The following is a 25,027-nucleotide window of genomic DNA, read 5'->3' as shown; positions in this document are numbered from 1 at the left end:
AATATTCTGATGCAATAAAGGTAGCTGACATTTCACATTGACTGAGTTAAAATTTGTAGACTTGAAATATCTGCTGACTGTCGCAAATTCTTAACCAATAGCTGTTTATGCTGATGTAATAAGCTAGAATTATGTTTTTGGATTTCTTTCTCAAACTGAATGTTTCTCTCAGTCCTACTCTCTCTTAAAATTTAGTTTCTTTCTGTCCTCCCTACCCTAAAAAAGGGTCTTTTCTGAACCCTATAACCACTGGTATTTTATCACTCATGACAGTGCCTCCCCCCTTTAATGTTCCTGCTATTTTCCCAACCAGTTTACCCTTCCCTTTCCTGTTGAGGTGAAGGCCATGCCTCGCAGTTCCATAAATCCCACTGTATCCATAGGCATAATGAGTATACTTGGTAACAGATCTGTACTGGGCACATCTGTAGCAGAATATTTAATAGCTAAACCTTCTCTGTAGTAGTATGATGTTACAGAGATTACAAGCCATACTCAACAAATAAATATAACAAAACAAATGAGTAAAAAATAAACGTTCATCTAATATCTTGTTCATTATTTCAAAATAAAGATAAAGGCCAAAATGTCTGTAAACCAAAACAACTGTTTCGCCCACCCCTATCCTTGTGTTCAGAGGAAAATCAGGAAAAAAATTATTGTACAGTATGTTTCATTTCTATATGTTTCATAAACAAGATTATTGGGCTATATTCATGCAATTAGTACTTCCTCTGCTTTCAAATTAATCTCTAATTGATATTCTTGATGCACTCACCTGCTTACTGGTGTTTTTGGTGTAAGTATTACCCGACAGGTACGAGGTTGCGGCAAGTCCTGTGTGCTTGTAGCCACGTCCCTGCAACATTCAGAAATCTTGGGATTGCTGGAAAGGAATATTCATAAAATGATTAAAGAAATAATTGCAACAACCAGCAATTTGCACAGTTTGACAGAATCTATTTTTCCAATGGGAGCAAATCGCTGGAGAAACACTGGAGCAATAGTATACACCTCAAAGGAGGATATTAGGAGAAGTAACATCAGCTCTTTATGAAAGAAACATTTTTGTTGATTTTTTACTCCACTAATCAAACCACCCCCTTACATGCAGTAGAACTAAGCTCATACAGTGAACAGTAACACACAGATATGTAGAACAAATAAGAAACACTTTTATTTTCAAAATCAACTCTGGGCTAGTAACACACCACTGAGGTTACAAGCTGTACTCAAGTGGCTGACTGTACGAGATCGTTGCATATCCATTCTATGTTCAGAAGTAGTAGAATTAAATAAAATGCAGAATTGATTTTAGCACTCCCTGTCTTGCACCACCCTCCACTGCTATTAACATTTATCACATTAAAACTTGTCACCCTCACATTCGTTCTACAAAACACATGCACAGCCATCCGCAACAACAACCAACATTTCTAGTACTATCTCTCACATAAGACTACAACTTTGTTCTTTTTCACTCTTGCAATTAATACATCTTTGCTCCTAATTCAACCTGTAATCAATTTGCATGAGGCACTCTTTGCTTACTGACTTTATTCTGTACGGTTTGTTGGGGGGACAACTGGTTGCTGCATTTCCTGCCTGCTTGAAGTTCCTTGGCTGCAAAATTCAGATAGCATCAACCACCTGAGGAAAAGAGTTAGAATCCAGAAACCTATAACAATCATCCAAATCTCTAATGTCCTTCAACAACTACAATCATACCTTAGTGCACATTAAGTGTGTGTCATCATGATGTGAGCAGGTGTCCACAGACTGATTATTAATTGCAGCTGACAAGACAAATAATATGGTAAAAACTTGAAAAGTGTACACAGTTCACACTGTATCATATACCCATTCCAAGAGGGCTATTGTTATGCAACTGTCATGTTTACAGTGTACAAACAATTGCTGTCTCAGTTTTGTTGTAATATCACTTGCTCCAATGTTAATCTGTGTATCACAAATGAAAACTAATCAACAGCATCAGTTCTCAGAATAAAGATAAACAGTGGGCTGAATAACTATCCTCAATAGATCTATACAACCCACAACACACAAATATGCAAGGTTTAGATCAGTAAAAAATTTGAACACATTGCCAACAAACAGAAACTTCAAGATTCAAGAAACCAACATAATTAAATTGATGCAAAAAAATGTTGCAGATCAGTCACAGTAAATGAATCAAGCTGTAAGGAAAACAAAGACAGTCACAAGACACAATTTGAGTGAAACTATCACATCACATTAAAACTCTTACAATAGGTAGCAACAACTCAGCCTACTTAAGATAAGGAAATCAAAAAAGGCAACAAAACTTAAAACACACTGACATATACTAATGAAATGCACATGCACACAATTTCTTAATAGACTGAAAAAAATTGATATTGTCATGATATCTACATCTCCATCGTGGAATTGCTTCTCAAACAATAGACACAATAGACGCAATAGACAGGTATTGTGCCAGATAGTACAACACTGTGTAAATATTTTACATCGTAGTGCATATTTTTATAGTGGATTTCCATTTACTGATACTCCCATATTTCATAAGGCCTAGTTAAACAAAACCACTAATTCATCAAAGATTAAAAATTACTGTGGTGTAAAGAAATGCTTTATTACTAATGTGAATTATTCACTTTCATATTTTCATTCCAGTGGGAGCATAAACCAAGTGCACTAACTTCAGCAATATTTTCGTAATTTCTATTATGTTTTAAGTATTTATACTGAAGAATGCACTGTGTAATTTCACTGTGGTTAAAAGTAACACCTCAAATGCACTCCACCAATGTCTCATCTACAATCGCACTTTCTTGAAAGTTAAATCACTGTTACTATCTCATTCATTCTAAACAACAAATATACGTAGTCACCCACATGTTAACATCCATGATATGGTAATGCATACCACCTGAAAAAAATTTATAACATTGTGGGGTTGGACAATTGCTGGTGAAAGTGCAACAGAGGAGGGAAAGACCATTTCGTCAGCTGGTAAAATGATGCCCACTCATTTTTGGGATTTCCAAAGAATAATCTACATACATTACTTGGAAAAAGTCAGTCTTATATTTGGACCCAGTCAAGTTTCATTGTTTGAAACTACTGTTGGCTGAAAAAATACCAACGCTGCCACACAAAAATGTGCTACTTCACCAGCTCAAAGCACCATCACATACATCAGTTATAACAATGGCAAAACTGTATGAACTGGGCTTTGAAATGGTTGCTCATCCAATCTCCACACCAGACTTAGCTCCAAGTTAATGCTTCCTGTTCCTTTCTTAACTATCTTGAAACTTTGGATTGCTGGGAAGAAATCTGCATACAATGATAAAGGAAGTACTTGCAGTCAACCAGGATTTTGCACGGATTGACAGAACCTATTTTCCCAATGGGATGAAAACACTGGAGGAGCACTGGACCAATACTACAAACCTCAAAGAAGACTATTAGGAGAAGTAGGGTCAGCTGTTTATGAAAGAATATTTTTGTTGCTTTTTTAACACATTAATCAAACCACCCTCTTACATCCAGTACAACTAAGCTCACACAGTGAACAGTAACACATAGATATGTAGAACAAAGAAGAAACACTTATATTTTCGAAACCATCTCTGCACTAGTGACACACCACTGACTATAACAAATTACTGCCAGAACAAGATCTTTGCACTTCCTTTCTATGTCCAGAAGTAGTAGAAGTAAATAAAGTGCAGAATTGGTTTTAGCACTCCCTGTCTTGCACCGCCGCCCGCAGCTATTAACATTAATCACATTTAAACTTGTCACTGTCACATTCGTTCTACAAAACACACACACAACCACAAACAACTACAACCACTATTTCTAGTACTATCCCTCACATAAGACTACAACTTTCTTCTTTTTCACTCTTGCAATTAATACTTCTTTGCCCCCAATCTGAAACCAATTTGCATGGTGCGCTCACTGCTTGTTGACTTTATTTTGCAGGGTTTGTTGTGGGGGGAAACTGGCTGTTGCATTTCCTGCCTGCATGACGGTCCTTGCCTGAGAAATTAAGATGGCGTCAACCTAGTGAGGAAAATAGTGAGATACTCTACCATATATTCATCCCAATAAAGGGCTATCGTTATGCAACTGTCATGTTTACAGTGTACAAACAATTGCTCTCTCAGTTTTTGCTATAATAACACTTACTCCAGTTTTAACCTGTGTCTCACAATTGAGAACTAGTCAACATCATTGGTTCTCAGAATAAAGATAAACAACAGTGAGCTGAATAACCATCCTTAATAGATCTACACCACCCACCACACACAAAAGTGCAAGTTTTAGATAAGTAGTGCAAAATTTGAACACTTTCCCAATAAGCAGAAACTTCAAAACACGAGAACCCAAGGTAATTAAAACTGATGCAAAACCATGCTGCAGATCAGTCACAGTAGATGAGCCAAGCTATAAAGAAAACAAAAACTGCCACAAGACACATACAATTTGAATAAAACTATCACATCACATTAAAATTATTACAGCAGGGACCAACAACGCAATCTACATAATATGAGGAAATAAAAATATCATCAATACCTATAACACAAAGTCTTATAAGCAAGAAATGCACACCAATACAATTTCTTAACAGACCGAAAAAAATTGATATTGTCATGCTATCTATAGCATGCACTAGTTCATCAAAGATTAAAAATTACTATGGTGAAAAGAAATGATGTGTCCTAGAATCTATTTATCATCCACATTAGTAGAATTGCAAATATTTTCTTAGTTTACATAAAATTAAAAACATTTTGTAAAATATGAAACATAAATAGTTAAGATTCCTGTAAATGTTACAACACCTAAATACTGGGCTACCTTAAGTAGTTGCAAAAGAAATAGAGCAGGCATATCAGCTAAACAAAAATATGTTTAACTGTAGCAGATTGATAAAGAGAACTCTATGTGAACGTAATTTATTATACTCATGAGGAGTATATCAAAGGTTTCATTTTAAAATTTCCTGTTTGAATGACATCTTAGCAAAGTCAAGAACAATCATACCACACAGAGAAATGTGAGTTTGTGAATAAAAAGCTTATGGGTCCAGTACTGATTATTCTTTAAATGAAAATTCAAAACCAAAGTAGCAGTATAATCATTTCTATAAATTCCAAACCATGTCTAAAGAGCATCAATACAATGAGTGAAAATTAATTTGCAATCTAGATTACATCAATAAATTTAGTTATTATTATCATGTTAAAATATTAGTTGCCTAAAATTATTACAATACAGGGTTATTACAAATGATTGAAGCAATTTCACAGCTCTACAATAACTTTATTATTTGAGATATATTCACAATGCTTTGCACACACATACAAAAACTCAAAAGGTTTTTTTAGGCATTCACAAATGTTCGATATGTGCCCCTTTAGTGATTCGGCAGACATCAAGCCGATAATCAAGTCCCTCCCACACTCGGCGCAGCATGTCCCCATCAATGAGTTCGAAAGCATCATTGATGTGAGCTTGCAGTTCTGGCATGTTTCTTGGTAGAGGAGGTTTAAACACTGAATCTTTCACATAACACCACAGAATGAAATTGCATGCGGTTAAGTCGGGAGGGCGTGGAGGCCATAACATGAATTGCTGATCATGATCTCCACCACGACCGATCCATCGGTTTTCTAATCTCCTGTTTAAGAAATGCCGAACATCTTGATGGAAGAGCGGTGGATCACCATCCTGTTGAAAGATGAAGTCGGTCTCCAGTTGTGGCATGAGCCAATTTTCCAGCATGTCGAGATACACGTGTCCTGTAACGTTTTTTTCGCAGAAGAAAAAAGGGCCGTAAACTTTAAACCGTGAGATTGCACAAAACACGTTAACTTTTGGTGAATTGCGAATTTGCTGCATGAATGCTTGAGGATTCTCTACCGCCCAGATTCGCACATTGTGTCTGTTCACTTCACCATTAAGAAAAAATGTTGCTTCATCACTGAAAACAATTTTCGCACTGAACGCATCCTCTTCCATCAGCTGTTGCAACCGCGCCGAAAATTCAAAGCATTTGACTTTGTCATCGGGTGTCAGGGCTTGTAGCAATTCTAAACGGTAAGGCTTCTGCTTTAGCCTTTTCCGTAAGATTTTCCAAACCGTCGGTTGTGGTACGTTTTGCTCCCTGCTAGCTTTATTCGTCAACTTCCACGGGCTACGCGTGAAACTTTCCCGCACGCATTCAACCGTATCTTCGCTCACTGCAGGCCAACCTGTTGATTTCCCCTTACAGAAGCATCCAGAAGCTTTAAACTGCACATACCATCGCCGAATGATGTTAGCAGTTGGTGGAACTTTGTTGAACTTCGTCCTGAAGTGTCGTTGCACTGTTATGACTGACTGACGTGAGTGCATTTCAAGCACGACATATGCTTTCTCGGCTCCAGTCGCCATTTTCTCTCACTGCGCTCTCGAGCGCTCTGGCGGCAGAAACCTGAAGTGTGGCTTCAGCCGAACAAAACTTTATGAGTTTTTCTACGTATCTGTAGTGTGTCGTGACCATATGCCAATGAATGGAGCTACAGTGAATTTATGAAATCGCTTCAATCATTTGTAATAGCCCTGTACGTATGGACTGGCTTCATATCAGCATACATCCTTTTATACTTCCCAGTTGTTACTGACAGTAGTAGCACTGTAGAAAAACTTTTAAGTACAAAAACTCATGACAGATAAGTAAACACATAAAATATAATAAATGAGTAAAATATAAATCTCGAACTAATACACTGATCAATCCGAACATTATGACCACCTGTACGCTTGACAGAAGTGTCACCTGTCGAGGAATGACTGCTAGTCAGACACACACTTGGTGCATGCAGTATCAGTGAGCATGCTGTCTGTGTATAGAATTGGGAAGGCATATGATCTACCTAAGTATGACTAAGGGTGGATTGTGATAGTCCATAGGCTCAGCATGAGCATTTCAGGAACTGCATGCCTTGTCAGGTGTTTGGGGAGTGCTGCAGTGAGTATCTTCAAAATATGGCAGAACCAAGGTGAAACCACATCCAGCCGTTGTTGGGTTAGGTGGCCACCCCTCAATACAGATGTCGGACATCATAGGTTGTGCTGTCCGGTAAAGCAGGTTGTTAACTGTGTCAGAACTAATGCAACACTTTAATGCTGGACAGAGTACAAGTGTTTCTGAACAAACAATGCATCAAACACTAGTAACGGTGGGACACCACAGATGACGACTCATGCACGTATAACTGTAACACTGGCAATGGCGACTGAATTTGGAATGTGATCATTATCATTGTATGATGGCACAGTGCAGACCATTCCATGGTCTGATGAATCTCCATACCTTCTTCATCATGCAGATGAGAGGGCATGAATCTGTCACCTTCCATGGAACAACTCCTTTAAGTATGATTATATTATAGTGGAACAAACACTCCTAGCAGTTACTTCTGTAAAATATCTGGAAGTTTGCGTATGGAATGATTTAAAGTGGAATGATCATATAAAAAGAATTGTTGGTAAGGTGAGTGCCTGGTTGAGATTCATTGGGAAAGACCTTAGAAAATGTTGTCCAGCAACAAAGGAGATGGCTTACAAAACACTCGTTCGACCTATACTTCAGTATTGCTCATCACTGTGGGATCCATACCAGGTTTGGTTGACAGAGGCGATACTGAACATCGAGAGAAGAGCAACGCGTTTCATCACAGGGTTATTTGGTAAGCGTGATAGCGTTACGGAAATGTTCTGCAAACTCAAGTACCAGACTCTGCAAGAGAGGTGCTCGGCATCATGGTGTTGCTTGCTGCCCAGGTTTTGACAGGATGCGTTTCTGGATGAAGTATCAAATATATTGCTTCCCCCTACTTATACCTCCCAAAGAGATCATGGATGTAAAATTAGAGACATTCGAGCACGCACGGAGGCTTTCCGGAAGTCGTTCTTTCTGCAAACCATACGCAACTCAAACAGGAAAGGGAAGCAATGACATTGGCAAGTAAAGTGCCCTCCAAAACACACTGTTGGGTGGCTTACAGAGAATAAATGTAGATGTAGATGTAGACACATGTACTGTGGGTTAGATACAAGCTGGCAGCAGCTCCATTACGCTCTGGGGAACATTCATGTGATCATCAACAGGTCTAGTGGGGCTCACGCAAAGCATACACCACTTCATGATCATCAAGATACCTGATAACAGTGGCAAATTTCAATTGATGTGCTGGCTTCCCAAGTCACAATATCAGAACCCTACCACACAAATCTGGGATGTGACTGAATGTGACATCAGAGCCATTGCCCTGATCCCCAGAATTTATGTGAATTAGGTGACTTGAAAGCAGATGTGGTGGTAACTGCCTCCAGTGACCTACCAGTGCCTCATTACTACCATGCCATTATGAGATGCCACTGTTATGAATAACAAAGATGAACATACCAGCTATTAGTTAGGTGGTTATAATCTTCTGAATGATCCGTGTATCTTATTTGTCATATGACAGGGTGTAGCCAAAAGTTCTGTAGAACCAAAACATCCCTTTCCCAACAACAACAATTCATATGTTCAGTTGTAAATCTATAGAAATTTATTTCATAGAATCATCACTTTGTATCTATTTCTAACAAAATGTATGTCCCATGATCTTGATACTAGTCCTTAGCTCCCAGTTTAATCTGTAAATGGGTTGCCTGATGCACTAACCTGTTTTCTGGGATTATTCCGCTGGGCTTGCTGTGAGAGGATACTGGGAGTGTCACTCCTGGTATGTATGAGGGTTTCTCCCTGCAGCATTCAGAAAATATCAACCACTTTAGACATACAGTTCTTGCAGAAATAAGTGAAATATCATGGACATATTTGTTATCAAACTTCCTAAAGTTCTAGAACAACCATAACTGTATCCTACAAACCATTAAGTGTCTGTCACTGTCACCCAAGCAACTGTCCTCAGAACTGTTCATTACTGGCAACTGACAAGATAATAAAGTAGGATGAGCACACTGAAAATGCACGCGTTCACTCCATGCCAAATGCCCATTCCTGACAGAGCCGTAGTAATGCAACTAATGTTTCTACAGTATAGAAATAATTTTTGTGTTAGTTTTTGTTGTTACATCAATGTCTCAAATGGTTACCAATGTCCCACAGTTGAGAACAAAAATCAACACCATTTGTCCTCCGAACAAAGAAAATCACAGCCACACTCAACAAATTTAACAATCCAAAATCAAATGAAAAGGCAGATTTTAGATATGCAGTGTAGAGGTTGAACATAATCCCAATAAACAGAAACTAGAAGACACAAGAAATCAACACAATAAAATGGATGAACAAAAATATTAGAAATCAGTCACAGTAGAAAAATCAAACAATAAGGAAAATGAAAACTGTCACAAGACAGATATCATTTAACTGAAACATCACACTATAATAATTATCTTACAGCAGCAATGTGGCATACAAAAATTAGTGCACATAAAAATAAATAAATATGTGAAATATAATAAACATTACATATGTAAATGTTGAACTAATATTGCATTCATCATGTGACAGACTGTAGCCAAAACCTCTGTAGTACCAAAACATCCTGTTCCCCCCCACCCAATGCATGTGTTCAGGAGCCAATCAACAGAAAGTTATTTTACATTATGTTTCCTTTGCATGTGACATATAACAAAACTTTTAAGCTACAGTCTTACGGTTAGTACTTCTTCTCCTCCTAATTTAATCTCTAATCGGGTTTGGCTGATGCACTGACCTGAGTACTGACTGTACTTTGTGGAGGTTGGAAGTGTCGACTGGCTGTTGCACTTCCTTTCTGCTTGGAGCCCCTTCCCAGCTATATTCAGAAAATATGACAAAATAACAGTGTCTAGTGGACTGCTGTTATGTGTTAGAGTTTTGTGAAATATTCTTCCTCCCAATTGTACACCTATGCCTTACAACTGATAAATGAATCAACACCATCAATTCTCACAAAAAAAATTAACAACAGCAGTCTGATCAATCATCCACCACAGATCTCTACTATCTGCCAACACACTAACACACAAGTTTCACTATACGTTGTGGAAGTTGAACACAGTTCTAATTAACAGTGAGATCTATGTGCAGGAAAATTAACCGAAACTTAGTGACAGTATAAGCTATTATTGCACCACATAATATGATACATGGAAATATTTTACATGTAGATAAATATTCATACATTGGATTGTATAATAGAGTGTTAACTTATTTCCACTGGTAATATATTTAGTGAATCCTAGTGTAGCCCCTTCACTAGATATTCAGTGCTAATGTGGAAATAGCAACTTGACTGTTGTTATGCTGATAGCACTGGGCAGCTGACTAGCACAGAAGCAATGAATTGCTGATTTCAAGAACAGACATATTTACAAACGATGAGTTGGATGAGGCCACACCTAACAATGCTGGCCGTAAAGCAGATGTGCAATGCAGCAGCAAGTTGGGTCAATGGGTTACTACATCGCTGAGTCACAGAATTAATGATTCATATGTGATTGGAAGCACTGCATCAGAGTAACATACATTCAATTAACCAGAACAAAAACTCTTTTATTTTAGGAATGATATGAACAGTCTGGCAGCCCTAACAATGATGTGAGGGCAATGCCTGTCGCCACTAGGTTATAGGGCATTAAGTAATTTGATACCAGGAGAGCCTCCATCTCCTCCAAATTGCTCCTAGTATCAAGTACAGTAAATAAGGTCTTAGTACTGTGTGACATATGAGCTACTTGGAAGCTCTCTTCAGCACCAGCCAAGCTCCTGTCTTTGAGGGCAGTGGTACATATCGTTGTGCTTGGACTGCCAGCACACCAACATTGGGATGAGTGCCCCAGCACCCACAATAATTACCCTCTGGAGTGAGTGCACCTTTCGGATTCTAGTAGTTTCTGTGAGAATTCTGACAGTCAACATGTCTCTGGCACTCGTCATTGTTCAAACTCAGACACATGTTGTTGCTTGGGCTAAATAAGTGACATAATCACTGGGTATGGACGTCATAGTCAGCCACACTGCCAGCAGCTGGCTTCTCGATTTGAAATTGAGGCGTCCAGGCCACAGCCCTTGAAGAGTGTGTACACACAGCACTATGAATGTTGTAGTTCAATAAAATTGTTTTATCTTCTAGCTGTGTTTTCCTAGCCGCAACACCCAGTTATACCTCAACATCTCCACCATAGTGGCCCCACACCACTGGGCAACTATAGCTTGGTGCCAACAGATTCAGCCTCCTCATAGAACAACTGCAGCACACAGTATTGTCACATAGTGGGATGAGAGAGCAAACTACTAGTATTTTTGTGTGTGTGAAGAACATGAAGTCTATGTGGGAGATTCACCAAAATTTGAGGGTAACTTTACTGCAGCCATCTGAATTGGCTTGCTCTCAGTTCCATGGATATACAGGGAGCAAGATTTGCAACCCCTGAGAAGTAGTCTGTGTTATTTTCCAGATCATTCTGCTCCATGTACTGATTCAGTGGCAGTAGTTTGGTGTAGCTGGCAAAGATATCAGCATGTGATTACACAATGCACAGATTTCTGATGGCTCAGGATGAGACATGCGATGTAACTCATATATTGTATTATATAAGCTATTGTCAATTTTTATTGTTTTGTTTTATTCATTGTGTATTGGAGATTAATGTTCTGCCAATTTGATTACTCCACTCTTAAGAAATCAGCTGAGGATACCATCACTTTTTGGATGATCTGCAGTTATTGGTTAAGATTGGAGAGTGGTCACAGGATCAGTTATTGCAAAGTTACAGTTGGTAGGGGTAGCAAAACCTATAACAGGTATTCAGAGGATTTAAGAACCACACAGACATATAATGTGTTTCAACATGGCCTCCTGGAAAGATATAAGAAACAGAACAGTGTGCAATTTTCCCTCGAGCAGTTGAGTACTGTAACAGAGAAGCACAGTAAGGTGGTCAAAAATTTTGTGGATGGAATACATATGATTAATGTACAAACATAGAATATGGGAGAAAGTGAGGAGGCAAATAGAGTTGTGCTCTAGATAGCCAAACATAGCGCATTAGATATATTTTTGAGGGGCCTGCCACCCAATACATCAGAAAGGGTGAGGATACGTACCCTTACAGATTTCCACTCAATTGTCAGGTTTGAGTAAATTGATGTAGCAGCAAGGATACATGATAAACAAAGAATATTTTCCACTAGCATGTCCAGAGACAAATTTCAACACCATCATTGTAGTATGTGCGGTGTGGTTGGATCACCATCAATGGGATTGTAATAGAAGTTAAAGTAAGCAAGGGGTTAATTAGACTAGTGTTAAACACAAAACGAACCACAAATATGATGAATAGCATTCTTGATAAATTGTGATGCTACAGAGGTGCAATAATAATGTACTGGAGATACAATGTCATTCTGTGAGAAGAAGCTCTCAAAGTGTACAGGTGAAAGGTGGTCAGAAAATAATACCCATAAATATAGATAATTTTGGTGTTAATTTGGTAAAGCTGACAAAGGGATTGTTCGTAGATAGTCTGGATATCCTACAGGAGACTGATAGGGACATGGAAAGTGTGCACCATGATCAGACGCTGTCCAACATTAAAACTGCATGATGTAAGGAGATAAAAGAGCTTAAAAAAGTTAAAGAAACACTGCACTTGTCACACATAAATTAGTTGATTAGGTCACTCCCACATACACCCCCTACCCCTAAAGTGTGAAGCACTGGACAAAAATGTGAATTCTGAACTGGAATGTGTCAACAGCTCAAGTGTAGGCAGCTGCATGTGAAAGACACGAACCTGTAATAGGTAATGTTGATGATTCACCATAAAATTTTCATTGCAGTGGGAGAATATTTATAGTACCTTGATTTCCACAAATGGGTATTTTTTTTCTAGTACCTGTTAATAACATTTGAACACATTTTCATCATTACTGTTTCATTTTTAGCATTTGTGAGCAAGTTTAACAGCACTTTTTGACAGAACATGGTACCATGATGTGGTGACAGGACTGGACTCCACTTAATGTTGTTATATCTGAAACTGTGTTGTCTTTCATTTTATTGCTTTTGTTCTGTTTCAGCTTTTACTAAGATAAAGTTTCCACACAGTCCATGACTGCCTTCTTAGTTAAAAGGTGTTCATTACCAGTGTAGTCACAGCATTTGTAGTCTCATGAAACATGTTGTTAATATCATATCTCTGTTTCAGTGCTACACAAAACAAGTCCTGCAGTTATAACGCAATTTGCATTCATTATTGTGCAGGAGAAATATTTTTCCATTTGAATGCTCAGCATAATGTAGTAGAATTGCTTAATATAAGTTTCCAGTTTTATGTCTACTAGTTTATGATAACAAGTAGCTGGATCTGGTATTTCCACAACTGCGTACTGAAGCTAATAGGTTAGATTAGATTTACTTTCATTCCAATTGATCCATAGCGAGGAGGTCCTCCAGAATGTAGAACATGTCAGAAAAACAATAATCATGATAAATATTTACAACTCAAACTAACAAGGTAACGTACCATTCCACAGGTCCCAAGCTACTGTGAAATTCATCAATGGAGTAGAAGGAGTTGGCCACCAATAAATCCTTTAGGTTTATCTTAAACTGAATTTCATTGGTTGTTAATCTTTTTATGGCTGCTGGCAAGTTATTGAAAATGTGTGTTCCTGAATAATGCCCACCTTTTTGTACAAGAATAAGTGACTTTAAATCCTTGTGAAGATTATTCTTATTTCTAGTATTGATTCCATGAACTGAGCTGTTGGTTTGAAAAAGTGATATATTTTTAATGACAAATTTCATTAAGGATAAACATATTGGAAAGCAGTAGTTAGTATCCCCAGTTCCCTAAACAGGCTTCTGCAGGATGTTCTTGAGTTCACACTACATATAACTCTTACTGGACGTTTTTTTGCCTGGCAAACTTTTACTTGGCTTGATGAATTACCCCAAAAAATAATTCCATATAACATTATGGAATGAAAGTAAGCATAGTATGCCAGATTTTTCATTTTTATATCCCCTATGTCTGACACAATTCGCATTGCAAATAGAGATTTGTTAAGACGCTTCAGCAGTTCTGTGGTGTGCTCCTCCCACTTGAATTTATTATCAAGCTGTAATCCCAAGAATTTAACACTGTCCACGTCTTCTATCTGCTTGTCATCATATGTTAGGCATATACTTGTGGGACACCCCTTACAAGTTCTGAACTGCATGTAGTGTGTTTTTTCAAAGTTTAGTGACAAAGAATTGGCTAGGTACCAGTGATTAATGTCCACAAATATTTTATTAACCAATCTTTCTAAGACTACACTTGATTTACTGTTTATTGCAATGTTTGTATCATTGGCAAACAAAACAAATTTGGCATCTGGTAATGTTACTGATGAAAGGTCATTGATATACACAAGAAGAAGTGAGGGCCCTAAAATGGAACCTTGTGGGACCTCACATCTAATTAGTTCCCAGATGGATGACGACTGATAGCTTAATACATGTCTCTTTCCTAATAACACCCTTTGTTTCCTGCCAGAGATATAAGATTTGACCTATTTTGCAGCATTTCCTGTTACACCATAATAGTTTAATTTACTTAAAAGGATATTGTGATTTACACAGTCAAATGCCTTTGAAAGATCACAAAGTATACCAGTTGTCTGCAATTTTCTGTCTAATGAATTCACATTTTCACTGTAAGTGTAGACAGTGCTCTCAATATCAAAACCCTTTAGAAATCTGAAATGCAACTTTGACAATATGCATTCATTATTGTGCAGGAGAAATATTTTTCCATTTGAATGCTCAGCATAATGTAGTAGAATTGCTTAATATAAGTTTCCAGTTTTATGTCTACTAGTTTACGATAACAAGTAGCTGGATCTGGTATTTCCACAACTGCGTACTGAAGCTAATAGATTAGATTAGATTTACTTTCATTCCAATTGATCCATAGTGAGCAGGTCCTCCAGAATATATGGTCCTCCAGATATATGGTTATAAAGCCGAGTGTACATTACTTTTTCTACAATTTTTGAGATTGCTGGTAAAAGTGAAATTGGACAGAAATTTGGTGCTATTTCTTTGTCTCCCTTCTTAAACAGTGGCTTAACTGCAGCATATTTCAACAACTCAGGAAATATTCCAGTGATAAACGACACAGATACCTTAATATATTAATTAACTCATAATGACATTCTTTAATTAACTTTGTAGATATTTCATCATACCCACCAAGAGTTTTTGATTTTAAAGATTTTATGATAGACATTATTTCTGCTGGGGTAGTGAGGGTCACATTCATATTACGGAAGTTACTTGAAATGTCTGGTCTGAGATATTCCATAGCAGCATCTACAGAACCTGACAACCCCATCTTTTTAGTAACAGTTATAAAATGTTTGTTAAAAAGTTCTGCAACAATATACACATCTGTCACCAATGTATCATTTACTCTTAATGCTATTTGTCCCTCTTCATGTCTGGTTCTACTGGGCTCCTCCTTCTCTATATCCCATATTGTCTTTATTTTGTTATCCGATATGACTATCTTTTCCTTGTAAAATATTTGCTATGATGTCCATATTACAGTCATCAATATTTTGTAGTATTTCTTGTAATGTGCTATAGCATCAACATCAGAACTGTTTCAGATTGACAGATACAGTTTTCTTTTTGTTTTAGAAGATACCCCTATTCCTTGAGTAACCCATGGCTTCTTTGTAGACTTTGCTCTAACCTTGGTTAGTTTGGGGGGGAAACTGTGTTCAAATAAGGTAACCACTTTATTATTATTTTTCATTCATGCCATGAGCACTGTAAACATCAGTCCAGTGAATGTCTCTGAGGAGTGTCGTGAAATAATCAATTTTTGGCTTATTGATTACCCTCTTGAGCTCAGATTTAACAGATTTTATATCCTGTTCAGTGTTGACATTTAACAGAAGTAACTGCATGTGATGGTTTGAGAGGCCATTGACTATTGGTTCTGTAATATAATTTTATTCATTGGTCTTTTCTACAAAGATATTATCAATGGCTGTTTGTGAGCAATTGGCTACCCTAGTGGGGAACTTTACACTTGGAATTAAGTGTAATGATAGTGTTACTAACTCAGTTAACTTCTTATTGGGAGGGTCTTTAAGGAAATCTACATTGAAATCACCAGCAACCACTATCTCTTTGTTTTTGGTTGTTAAATGGGCCAGTATAGCTTCAAGGTCATTTATGAACAGATTAAAGTTATCTGCAGGTGCTCGATATATGCTTAATATTATGAAGGATTTTTTGTGAACTTCTACTTCTGTTGCACATGCTTCCATATGCTGTTTGAAGCAAAATTTATTAATGTCTATGTTCTTAAATTTATGACAGTTTCTGATGAATGTGGCAACTCCCACTTTCTCCATTTCTCCTCTACAAAAGTGAGATGCTAACCTAAACTCTATAACACTTAAAATTTCTATACCAGTGGTCACATGATGTTCAGAGAGGCAGATTATGCCAGCTGGGTTCGAAGACTCTAACTGATCTATGCAGATGATTAATTCATTAATTTTATTTCTCAGTCCTCAAATATTCTGATGCAATAAAGGTAGCTGACATTTCACATTGACTGAGTTAAAATTTGTAGACTTGAAATATCTGCTGACTGTCGCAAATTCTTAACCAATAGCTGTTTATGCTGTTGTAATAAGCTAGAATTATGTTTTTGGATTTCTTTCTCAAACTGAATGTTTCTCTCAGTCCTACTCTCTCTTAAAATTTAGTTTCTTTCTGTCCTCCCTACCCTAAAAAAGGGTCTTTTCTGAACCCTATAACCACTGGTATATTATCACTCATGACAGTGCCTCCCCCCTTTAATGTTCCTGCTATTTTCCCAACCAGTTTACCCTTCCCTTTCCTGTTGAGGTGAAGGCCATGCCTCGCAGTTCCATAAATCCCACTGTATCCATAGGCATAATGAGTATACTTGGTAACAGATCTGTACTGGGCACATCTGTAGCAGAATATTTAATAGCTAAACCTTCTCTGTAGTAGTATGATGTTACAGAGATTACAAGCCATACTCAACAAATAAATATAACAAAACAAATGAGTAAAAAATAAACGTTCATCTAATATCTTGTTCATTATTTCAAAATAAAGATAAAGGCCAAAATGTCTGTAAACCAAAACAACTGTTTCACCCACCCCTATCCTTGTGTTCAGAGGAAAATCAGAAAAAAATTATTGTACAGTATGTTTCATTTCTATATGTTTCATAAACAAGATTATTGGGCTATATTCTTGCAATTAGTACTTCCTCCGCTTTCAAATTAATCTCTAATTGATATTCTTGATGCACTCACCTGCTTACTGGTGTTTTTGGTGTAAGTATTACCCGACAGGTACGAGGTTGCGGCAAGTCCTGTGTGCTTGTAGCCGCGTCCCTGCAACATTCAGAAATCTTGGGATTGCTGGAAAGGAATATTCATAAAATGATTAAAGAAATAATTGCAACAACCAGCAATTTGCACAGTTTGACAGAATCTATTTTTCCAATGGGAGCAAATCGCTGGAGAAACACTGGAGCAATAGTATACACCTCAAAGGAGGATATTAGGAGAAGTAACATCAGCTCTTTATGAAAGAAACATTTTTGTTGATTTTTTACTCCACTAATCAAACCACCCCCTTACATGCAGTAGAACTAAGCTCATACAGTGAACAGTAACACACAGATATGTAGAACAAATAAGAAACACTTTTATTTTCAAAATCAACTCTGGGCTAGTAACACACCACTGAGGTTACAAGCTGTACTCAAGTGGCTGCCTGTACGAGATCGTTTCATATCCATTCTATGTTCAGAAGTAGTAGAATTAAATAAAATGCAGAATTGATTTTAGCACTCCCTGTCTTGGACCACCCTCCACTGCTATTAACATTTATCACATTAAAACTTGTCACCCTCACATTTGTTCTACAAAACACATGCACAGCCATCCGCAACAACAACCAACATTTCTAGTACTATCTCTCACATAAGACTACAACTTTGTTCTTTTTCACTCTTGCAATTAATACATCTTTGCTCCTAATTCAACCTGTAATCAATTTGCATGAGGCACTCTTTGCTTACTGACTTTATTCTGTACGGTTTGTTGGGGGGAACAACTGGTTGCTGCATTTCCTGCCTGCTTGAAGTTCCTTGGCTGCAAAATTCAGATAGCATCAACCACCTGAGGAAAAGAGTTAGAATCCAGAAACCTATAACAATCATCCAAATCTCTAATGTCCTTCAACAACTACAATCATACCTTAGTGCACATTAAGTGTGTGTCATCATGATGTGAGCAGGTGTCCACAGACTGATTATTAATTGCAGCTGACAAGACAAATAATATGGTAAAAACCTTAAAAGTGTACACAGTTCACACTGTATCATATACCCATTCCAAGAGGGCTATTGTTATGCAACTGTCATGTTTACAGTGTACAAACAATTGCTGTCTCAGTTTTGTTGTAATATCACTTGCTCCAATGTTAATCTGTGTATCACAAATGAAAACTAATCAACAGCATCAGTTCTCAGAATAAAGATAAACAGTGGGCTGAATAACTATCCTCAATAGATCTATACAACCCACAACACACAAATATGCAAGGTTTAGATCAGTAAAAAATTTGAACACATTGCCAACAAACAGAAACTTCAAGATTCAAGAAACCAACATAATTAAATTGATGCAAAAAAATGTTGCAGATCAGTCACAGTAGATGAATCAAGCTGTAAAGAAAACAAAGACAGTCACAAGACACAATTTGAGTGAAACTATCACATCACATTAAAACTCTTACAGTAGGTAGCAACAACTCAGCCTACTTAAGATAAGGAAATCAAAAATGGCAACAAAACTTAAAACACACTGACATATACTAATGAAATGCACATGCACACAATTTCTTAATAGACTGAAAAAAATTGATATTGTCATGATATCTACATCTCCATCATGGAATTGCTTCTCAAACAATAGACACAATAGACGCAATAGACAGGTATTGTGCCAGATAGTACAACACTGTGTAAATATTTTACATCGTAGTGCATATTTTTATAGTGGATTTCCATTTACTTATACTCCCATATTTCATAAGGCCTAGTTAAACAAAACCATTAATTCATCAAAGATTAAAAATTACTGTGGTGAAAAGAAATGCTTTATTACTAACGTGAATTATTCACTTTCATATTTTCATTCCAGTGGGAGCATAAACCAAGTGCACTAACTTCAGCAATATTTTCGTAATTTCTATTATGTTTTAAGTATTTATACTGAAGAATGCACTGTGTAATTGCACTGTGGTTAAAAGTAACACCTCAAATGCACTCCACCAATGTCTCATCTACAATCGCACTTTCTTGAAAGTTAAATCACTGTTACTATCTCATTCATTCTAAACAACAAATATACGTAGTCACCCACATCCAAAACAAGCAGCCACCTATCCATGCCTCCATCTCAAATACAAGCTGACAATGAAATATTTTTTTCTTAGTTTATATAAAAGGAATAACATTTTGTAAAATATGAAAATTGGATATTAAGTTTCTCTCAAATGTTACAGCACCTAAATATAGGACTCCCTTACATAGTTGTAAAAGAAACAGAGCAAGCATATCATTTATACCAAATAAGTTTAACTGTATTATACTGTATGTAATTTTACATCCACGTGAGTAGAATATCAAATATTTTCTATCATAATTTCCTGTTTGAATGACATCTTAGCAAAGTCAAGGACAACCACACCAGACACAGAAATGTGAGTTTGTGAATAAAGAACTTACGGATCCAAAATTGGTTATTCTTTAAATCAAAATTCAGAATCAATATAATAGCATATTGATTTCTATAAATTTCAAGTCATGTCTAAGAGCTTCAAATTAAATAAGTGAAAATTAATCTGCAATTATATAACATCATTAAATTTAGTTATTATTATGATGTTTAGATCATTTATGCCTAGGATTATTGAAATGCATATTGAACTGGCTTGATATTAATCTACACTCTTCTATACTTTCTAGTTCTTACTTACAGTAGTAGTGTTGAAAATCTTGTAGATACAAAAACATAGTGCTTATGACAAATAAGTAAATAAATAAAATGTAATAAATGAAATACAAAGCTTGAACTAATATACCAATCCACCAGAACATTATTGCCACTGACCTACTGTTAACATAAACCTGTCCATGGGATACCAGTGTCACCTGGTGAGGTATAACAGCTAGTCACACACAAAAGTGGTACTTCTACTACCAGTGAGCATGCTGTTATTGCATAGAATGGTCAAGGTTCATAATCTATCTGAGTCTGAGCAAAGGCATTTGTGATAGCCCATAGTCTCAGCACGACCATTTCAGAAACTTGGTGACATGTCAGTTGTTCAGGGAGTGCTGCAGTGAGTATCTTCAAACTAAGGTGGAACCAAGGTGAAACCACATCCAGATGTTGTGGGTTAGATGGCCACCCATCATTACAGATGTTGGACATTACAGGCTGGGCAGACAGGTAAAACAGATGGTGAACAGTGACAGATCAAACATTAGACTTTAATGCTGGACAAAGTCAAAGTGTGTCTCAACAAACAATGCAAAAAACACTCCTAATGATGGGCATCCGCAGAAGACAACACATGCACATGCCAATGTTAACTCTGTGATATCGGCAACGATGACTGACATGGGTACGTGATCACCAGCATTGGATGATGGTGCAGTGTAGAGCATTGTGTGGTCTGATGAATCTCAGTACCTTCTCCATCATGCAGATGAGAGGGCACAAATCTGTCATCTTCCACAGAAACAGCTTCTTGAAACCTGTATTGTGGAACGTAGACAAGCTGGCAGCAGTTCCATTATGCTCTGGGGAACATTTATGCGGTCATCCATGGGTGCAGTGGAACTTATGCATGGCACCATGATGGCAAAGAGTATCTTGTACTGGTTACACACCATATACATCCCTTCATGATGATCGTGATTCCTGATGGCAGTGGAATTCTACAGTGAGATAATTCATCATGTTACAAGGCTAGGGCTCTGATGGAGTGGTGCAGGGAACACAGTGATGAGTTCCAGTTGATGTTCTGGCCCTAAACTCACCAGATCTGAATTCGACGAAACACATCTCGGATTTGACTGAATGTCACATCAGAGCCATTGCCCCCCTCCCCAGAATGGACAGGAAATAGGTGGCTTGTGTGGCAGATGTGGTACTAACTCCCTCCAGTGATCTACCAAGGCCTCATTACTTCCATCCCATGATGTGTCGCCACTCTTATGCACGCCAAAGGTGAAAATACAGGAAATTAGTTATGTGGTTATAAAGTTCTGGTTGATCAGTGTCTCATTCCTCATTTGACAGAATGCAGACAAAATGTCTGTAGAACCAAAACATCCTTTCCCAACACTGCAATTCCTATGCTCAAGAGTCAATCTACAGAAATTTGTTCATAGATTCTTCCCTTTCTATCTGTCTTGTAGCAAAATGTTTATGCCAAGATCTTGCTATTAGTTCTCCTCAGCTCACAAATTTAATCTGTAATTGGTTTGCCTGATGTAGTGACTCTGGTTATTTTCAAAGCCATCAGCTGATGGGCACTGAAGCATTGAATTGCTGATTTCATGAACAGACCTATTTATGAACTATGAGTGGGACCAGGCCACACCTATCAATCCTGCCAATAGAGCAGAATTGCAGTGCAGCAGCAAGGTGGGTCAATGTGTTACTACTTATGTGGGGGTTGCTGGAAGAGACAAGTGGTTGTTGCAATTTCTTGCTGCTTGCAGATACTTCCCTGTAATATTCAGAAAATCTGAGGAAATAACATTAGAAATGAGTGACCAGTTTCAGTCATTAAACTATCTTATGTCTTTTAGGAACCATAATTGCATACAAGAAAGCATGGAGTGTGTTTTGACAGCACTTAAGCAGCTGTCCACAGATTTATATATATATATATATATATCCCTCAAGGTAAGAAGTGTAACACACACTTGAATAAGAACTGAGTTTGGTCTGTGCTACATACATACACCTAAGTGGGCTGCTGTTATGTGTTAGTGTTTTGTAAAATATATTTTTCTCAATTGTTCACTATACACTGCAGAGATTGAACACTGTTCCAATGAACAGAAAGATTCATGTACATGAAAATCACCCAAAATTTAGTGACAGTATAAGCTGTTACTGTGCCGCAGAATTTGATCCAGAGAAAAAATTTTACATCTAAATGCATTTTTCTACACTGGATTGTATAATACAGTGTTAATTTAGTAAAGCCTAGTGTAGTCCCATAACTAGTTTTTCAGTGCTGGTATGGAAATAGCATCTTGACTCTGGTTATTTTCAAAGCCATCAGCTGATGGGCACTGAAGCACTGAATTGCTGATTTCATGAACAGACCTATTTATGAACTATGAGTGGGACCAGGCCACACCTATCAATCCTGCCAATAGAGCAGAATTGCAGTGCAGCAGCAAGGTGGGTCAATGGGTTACTACATTGCTGAGTCACAGAAGTTTGGGTTCATATGTAGTTCAAAGCACTGCATCAGCATAACCAACATTCCAGTAACCAGAATAAAAACTCTTTTATTTTAGCTGAGATATGAAGTCTGTCAGCCCCCACAATGATGTAAAGCCTATGCCTGTCACCACTAGGTTATAGGCCACTAAGCATTTGATACCAGTAGGGCCACCATGTCCAACAGACTTGTTCCTAGTACCAAGTACATTACCTGAATTCTTAGAGGTGTGTGGCAAAAGATCCACTTCCTGGCTCTCTTCAACAGAAGCCTAGCTTCTACCTTGGTGGGAAGTGGTACATATCATTTGCGGTAGGACCCACAATAGTCACCCTCTGGTGTGAGTGCACCTTTCGGATTCTGATGATTTCCACGAGAATTATCTGACAGTCATACACGTCTCTGGCATTGGCCAATGTGCAAATTGAGACACATGTTGCTGCGTGGACTAAATAAGTGTCAGAATCACTGGGCATGGACGTCATAGCCAGCCACACTGCCAATAGCTGGCTAATGCAGTTGCCAGTGGGGTGTCCAGGCCACAATCCTTCAGGAGTGTGTACACGTTATCACAGCATGATGAATGTTGTAGTTCAATAAAAGTGTTTTATCTTCTAGTTGTGTTTTCCTAGCCACCACACACAGTTATGCCTCAACATATCTACCACAGTGGCCCTCACCACTGGGCATCTATAGCTTGGTGTGAGAAGTCCATGTCTGGAAACTGGTGCCAACAGATTCAACCTCCCCATAGCAAAACTGCAGCACACAATGTTGTCACAGAGGGGGATGAGTGAGCAAACTACTAGTTTTCTGTGTGTGTGGAGAACATGGAATCTATATGGGAGAATCACCAGAATTTGAGGGTAACTTTACTGCAGCCTCAGAACTGGCTTATGTTACCCAGTTCCATGGAAATAACAGGGAGCAATATTTTCAACCCCTGAGGAGTAGTCAGTGTCATTTTCCAGGTCATTCTGCACAATGCACTGATTCAGTGGCAGTAGTTTGCTGTAGCTGGCAAAGGTATGATTATGTGGTTACATTGCTCAGGATGAGACATGGATTGTAACTGCTGTATGGTAGTATATCAGCTGTTGTCATTGGTTGTTCTTCTGTTTCATTTAGTGTATATTGGAGATTAAGGTTCTGCCAATTTGATCACTCCCTTCTTTAGAAATCAGCTGAGGATAATCTGTAGTTATTGCTTAAGACTGGAGAGTGGTCACAGGATCAGTTACTGCAAAGTTACATGTTGGTGGGGGAAGAAAATCCTATGTCAGTCATGGAGAGGATTTAAGAACCATACAGACATTTAATGAGATTCAAAATGGCCTCCTGGGAAGATATTGGAATCAGAACAGGTTGAAATTCACCTGTGAGCAGTTGAGCACTGTAACAAAGGAGCACAGTAAGGTGATAAATATTTTTGTGGATAGAATGCACATGATTAATGTGCAAATTTACGATATGGGAGAGAGTGCGGAGGCAAATAGAGCTGTACTCCAGATAGCCAAACATAGAGCATCAGATACATTTTTCAGAGTCGTGCCACCCAATACATATTCTCACAGACTTCTACTCTGTTGTCAGATTTGAGTAAACTAATGTAGCAGCAAGTATACATGACAAGCAAGGGGTAGTTTCCACTAGCATAAAATGCTATAGATATGGACAAACAGGATATGTCTAGAGACAAATTTCAACACCATCACTGTAGTAGGTGTGGTGTGGTTGGACCACCACCAATGTAATTGCAATGTTAGTTAGAACAAGCAAGGGGTTAAACAGACAAGTGTTAAACAGAAATAGGAACCCCAAATCTGCCAAACAGCATTCTTGACAAATTGTGATGCAACAGAGGTGCAACAATAATGTACTGGAGATACCATGTTGCTCTGTGAGAAGAAGCATTGGAAGTGTATAGGGGAAAGGTGGTCAGAAAATAGTACCCATAAATGTAGATAATTTTGGTGTTAATGAGGTAAAGCTAACCAAGTGATTGTTGGCAGATAACCTGGATATCCTACAAGAGACTAATAGGGACATGTAAAGTGTGCACCATGATCACATGCTGTCCACTGTTAAAAGAGTATGATTTAAGAGAGATAGAGGAACCTTAAAAATTTACAGAAACACTGCATTTGTCACATATCAATTTGTTGGTTAGGTCACTCCCACATAGTGCCCCCTCCCCCTACAGTGTGGAGCAGTGAGAATAAATGTGAATTTCGAACTTGACTGCGTGAATAACTCAAGTTTAGGCTGCTGGGTGTAAAAGGCATGTAACTGTAATAGACAATGTTAAGGATTCATCATAAAATTTTAATTGCAGTGGGAGAATATTTACAGCACATTGCTTTCTGCAAATG

The sequence above is a fragment of the Schistocerca serialis genome, chromosome 3 (genome assembly GCF_023864345.2).
Source record: "Schistocerca serialis cubense isolate TAMUIC-IGC-003099 chromosome 3, iqSchSeri2.2, whole genome shotgun sequence".
NCBI lineage: Eukaryota > Metazoa > Arthropoda > Insecta > Orthoptera > Acrididae > Schistocerca > Schistocerca serialis.
The sequence above is the reverse complement of the archived record's forward strand: the minus strand, read 5'-3'. Positions refer to the sequence as shown.